A 6,000-nucleotide genomic window follows, 5' to 3' on the forward strand; every position below is an offset into this window, starting at 1 on the left:
AATTCCAACTTATGGGATGGCTGCTACCGAATCAAAAGAGTCGAAGGGTAATCTCAAAGACTTACTAGACAAGGGATTTATTAGTCTGAGAATTTCTTCATGTGGTGCTCCGGTATTGTTTGTGAAGAAGAAAGATGGGTCTCTTAGAATGCTAATCGAGTATCGTTAACTCAACAAAGCCATAATCAAGAACAAATATCCTCTCCCTCGTATTTATTATTTGTTTGATCAACTACATGGTTCGTGTTTATTTTCCATGATTGACTTGTGATCGGGATATCATGAACTTAGGGTGAGAGGTGAAGATATTCCCAAGACGGCATTTTTATCTAGATATGTTCACTATGAGTCAGTAGTTATGTCGTTTGGTCTAACTAATGCTCCGACGCAGTTAATGGACCTAATGATTAGGATGGTTCAATATTACCTAGATTCATTTTTCATTGACGACATTTTGGTATATTCGAAAAATAAGAGTGAACACATGGATCACTTGATAGTGATTTTGAAAGTGCTTAAGGAATACCAATTATTTGCCAAGTATTTAAATATTAGTTTTTATTGAGGTCGGTATTTTTTGATGGTCATATCATATGTAGTGAAGGTGTAGAAGTTGATCTAAGCAAGACCAAAATGGTTAAAAATTAGCATAGACCCTCGGCAGCTACGGATATTAGGAGTTTCTTAGGACTAGCCGGTTATTTTAGAAGGTTTGTCAAGGGGTTTGTATCTCTTGCTTCCCCCTTGGTAACCTTGACCAAAAAGAATGTTAAATTTGAGTTGTATGAGGCATGTGAAAAGATCTTTCAAATGTTGAAGGATAGGCTTAGTTCCGCTTCAGTATTGAATCTACCGGAGGGAACATAGTTTTTTTGTGATCTATTTTGATGGATCTCAAGTCTTGTTGGCGTTTGTTCTAATGAAACATTGAAAAGTTATAGCCTATGCTTCTACGCTACTCATGTTCATGACCTTGAGTTAGCGGTCGTGTTATTTTCCGTGAAAATATGGAGGCATTATCTCAATGGGTTTCATGTTCATGTGTATATGGATAAGAAAAGTCTCCAATATGTATTCACAAAAAGAAGTGTAATCTCCGATAATGGAGATTGTTAGTATTGTTGAAAGACTATGACATGAGTGTTATCTATCACCCCAGCAAGGCTAATGTGGTAGTGAATACTCAAGTCATTTGTCTATGGGAAGTGTGTCCTATGTGGAAGAATCCAAGAGAAACCTAGTGAATGTTGTTCATAGGTAGGCACGTTTAGGGGTTAGAATTGAATGTTCTCTAAATGATTGTATGGTAGTACATAGTAACTCTGAGTCATCTTTGGTGGTTGAGGTGAAGTCTCAACAACACCTTGATCCATTATTGATGGAGTTGAAACAACTGGTTCGTGGTAAGGTGAATGAGTCATTCTCCCAAGGGGAGGATGGTGTTCTCAAGTATCAAGGAAAATTGTGTGTTCCTAATGTGGATGATTTAAGGATTATGACCCTTGAGGAATCTCATGGGGCCCATAATTCTATATTTCCAGATTATACAAAGATGTAACATGACCTTAGAGAACTGTTTTGGTAGGATGGCCTTAAAAGGGATATTGCGGAGTTTGTTACAAAGTGTCCCAATTGTCAACAAGTAAAGGGCGAAGATCAAATGCTGAGTGGTTAACTACAAGCAATCCAAATTCCTACTTGGAAGTGGGAAGATATTTAAATGTATTTCATAGTTGGGTTGCCTTGAAGTCGAAATCAATATGATTCTATATGGTTAGTAGTGGATAGATGGACCAAATCCTCTCACTTTATTCCTGTTAAGTCTACTTATTAGGCGGAAGATTATGCAAGGATATATATTCAAAAGATAGTGAGTCTTCATGGAGTTTCATTTTTCCATGATAACTGATAGAGGTGTTCAATTTACATCTAGGTTTTTGAGGTCGTTAAAAAGAGGTTTGGGTACTCAAGTGAATTTAAACACCGATGTTTATCCTCAGACATATGGTCAAGCGGAACGTACGATTCAAAGTCTTGAAGATATGCTTAGAGATTATATCATTGACTATAAGGAAAATTGGGATGAGCACTTGCCTTTGGTGGAGTTCTCATATAACAATAGAGTCACATCCGGGGAGCACCCCATAGATGTAACCTGTGTCATCGTCCTCTTTAAGGATTAAAACAATCCTCTTAGCTTACATTAATACATTGATAGGTATAAATGCAGAAAAATTTAAAATTATTCATTTCTTGTACATTGTGGTTTACATAGACCTGTCCGTACACATAATGTATATTCATATCAAGTATACATATGCCCATCATACAAAAAGATTACATTGTCTTCTACTTTTATTGCACAATAGATATATAAGATACTTACCAAAGTCTGAAAAGAGTGTATCATTTCAAAATCATATAAAACAGTAGTATATCAATTGGGCGTATTTCATACATCAATCAAAAAAAACCACATATAGACTATACAATTCGTACTCAAATAAAAAGGAAGAACATAGCAGTCTTAAAGATAAAAACACCTTCATAAGTTTCATATTGGCATTGCCCTCGGAAAGTGAGGACCCACACAACTTGAAAGATTGAGAAATTTCAAGTCTTCTTCAAAATTGTGTCAATAGCCTTCAAGACAGGAACCCAAAATTCTTAGGAAATAGGGTTGGCACATCACATGTACTAAGTATGAGACCATATTCATATATAATGTCAAATCATGCGAAAAAGGATAGTTCATTAAAATGTGGTATTTTACATTTGAAAAATGTTATGTATATTCAAGAACCAATACAAGTCATCAATGCATATTCATCAAGTCAATAACATGTGATATACAATACCATACCACATTAAGTCAAAAGCAAGTAACATGCAGATGAACATACTTGAAACCATAAATCAAATACAACACTAACTTAAAGTCATAACATCACAAGCATGAATAAGAGTTCATTACAATATAATTAAATAAAGACCATAACTCACGACCCTCATTAAGTCCACTTGTGCAATGACAAAGAGAATCCCCATAACCTTACTTAATCAAGTAAACCTAACTAGAAACATGATCAATGTCAAACTTCATATAACTATCATTAGGAGTACATTACTTAATAATTTAGCAATATAGACAAAACATATATTCACAAGTAAAGTCAAAATCATATGGTTTCATTAACATTTTCGATCATCATATACATTAATAAGCATATTCAAACATAAGAACAACCTCATATGGCTTCCCTCAAGGTAAACGAGTGCAAGTCATAGGTAGAGTCCCATACCCCTACCTAGGCTAAGTCAAACCTGTTATGTCACCCTAGTTGGTTTGTAATTGATTAATTAATTTTAGTTTAGGGAACATTTTCCTTAACCATCATAGACCACAAGAGCTAAGTGTGAAATCTGGTATTGTAAAACCTTACACTGATGGATTGTAGTCTATCAACAAAAGTAGAACCAAACACAAAAATAGCTTTCTAGGTGGATCCACTAGCTAATCTTCCTATGGGGGCGACATAGTTTCAGGAACTAAGAGATACCTATTTACTCTTGACATGCCACTTGGAAATTGGAGCCTCCTCCTATGAGAATCCATATGGTGAGTATCCCTCATATGAGAGTCAACACCTCCTGTGGAACTATAGAGTCAATCTTCCTATTTGGAAAGTCAACACCTCCGAATGTAAAGTTCTGTCATTGCTAAGCTAACATCCCTTTTGAAAAATCTTTAATTCATCCTTTATTATCAAAACATAGTATAGGTAATATGGTCTATCCCTTATATAATTATCATTATCATAGCTCAATAAGAATTGCATGAGTATTTTCCTTTTATTACAGCTCATACACATGAGGTTATCACAGTTATATAATCATTCATTATAAGGCACATTGGTAAGTCATCACCATTCCTTTTAACATTTACATCTTAGCCAACACCTCACAAACCATAATCAAGATGTTCAGTTCAACATTATACCAAGCCTATCAATCTTAACATAAGGTGTATTTCAGTACAACATTCACTTAATCAAATATAACCATAATTGAGGTAAAGAGTTGATATTACAAGTCTTACCAAGTCTCCTTCATATGTCAACATCAAGGTCGTATCCTCAACCCTGATACTCAACCCCACATTTGGTGTTATATCACCATACCACTGATTTTTAGCATAATAAAATCATAGGATTGTAATTCACACACTAACCAAACCAATTGCAACAATAATGTACAATTCAATTGAATATCACAACCTATGGTTAAGGGGAAAAGGGTTCATTATGAATTCTTCAAGAACTAGGTCTAATCCCAACAATACAATTTCCTAGGCAGCCCAAATGACTACAATAATCATCACATTCATTATTCCTCTTCAATATACAAGTAAAAGCTAGAATTTAGGGAAATGGAGGATGAATGGAGAGAGAGACAGTAGAGAAAAGTCAGAGGGATATGGGTTTATGATTTGAGTGGGAAAAATGAAAATGGAACTAAAGTCAATATATATTCAACCCATAAAATACCCAAACTACCCCTCATTAAGTTTGACTTTGAAAAGTGAAGTCCAACTTAACTTAAATGTGAGACCCCGTCCCACTTCACGCCCCACTTAACAACTCTTGAAGAGCTTGATGTGTCGTGGTGGTGGTTGTGAAGAGTGGAGGCAGGAGCACCTCCATTTCTCCAAAAAAAAAAGCAAGACCATGAAGGAGCTTGAACTTTCCGTGAGGATGAACCACGATCCATCAAGTGGCTCGCGGTGCTCTTAGACAGGAGCTCCCATTTACTCACAAACTCACCACCCTTTTTACTAAGGCCTTTTCACGAGTTAACCACGAGTCTTAGAGTGACTCGTGGTGTCTTAGGAAGTAGCTAGGATTCCATAGGAACTTCCACGATGGATAAATCTTCTTCACAAGCTCCCCACCTTGGCTTGGTTTACATTACAAGCCGTGGTCATGCACCTGAAGGGTGAGGGAGTAGCCTCCTTTCTTGGGCATCCTTTGCCTTATAGCATTGGCTTGCCCTCAAAGGATGGCACTTCCCTCTTGGTCATGCTTCCTTTGACCTCTCATTGACACCTAAATTCTTCGTGATCATTACACTATGATAAAACCATCATCACTTCTTTTAAACCATCAAAACACGATACTAGTCCATGTGACTAGTTCACCAGCTGTCATGGGCATTCCTTGATGTTTTGATTTTTAAACTCCCTAAATAACTTATATTCATTATTTATGACCTTAGACCCGTGTCTAAACCTTTTGACACTTATATTAGGATCTAGAACATGTCTTTGAATTTAAAGTGTTACATTATCCCCCCCAACCCTTAGGAACATTCGTCCCTGAATGACACTAAAATATTTTGGAAGAAAGTAGTATACTCAAGACTAGGAGCCCAACAAATAACAATAGATAACCATATGGAGAATTTCCTTCTCAATAACATGAGATCAACATCATGTTTATGAGTCAATTATGCAAAAACTCACCTTACCAACATACTCAATATCATTTCATGAAGACTCATAATATCAAAATGCATTACATAACTCAAACAAGAAGAATTGCAAATTTTTAAGTCAATGTTGAAATTTTCACTATAACTTCACTGTTATGACACAAATGATTATGAAAAGTTCAAATATAGTCATTATTTTCATCATAAGCAAGAATAACTAACCTTCAGTAGTAAAGAGATGAGAATAACGGGACTTAATGTCAACTTAGGCCTCCCATGTTGCTCCATGAACTAGGTGGTTACTCCATTACACTTTTACGGAGCTCACCTCTTTGTTACTCAACCTCTTCACTTGATGATCATTGATTTCAACTCGAATCTCCTCATAAGAGAGGTTATCCATCATAGCAAGACCCTAAATTTGATGAATACATTAGGGATAATCGATACACTTCTTAAGCATCGAAACATGGAAAACCGGATGAATCAAAGATAGTTAACTAGGAAGCT

Source organism: Solanum lycopersicum, chromosome 5 (assembly GCF_036512215.1).
Source record: "Solanum lycopersicum chromosome 5, SLM_r2.1".
Classification (NCBI taxonomy): domain Eukaryota; kingdom Viridiplantae; phylum Streptophyta; class Magnoliopsida; order Solanales; family Solanaceae; genus Solanum; species Solanum lycopersicum.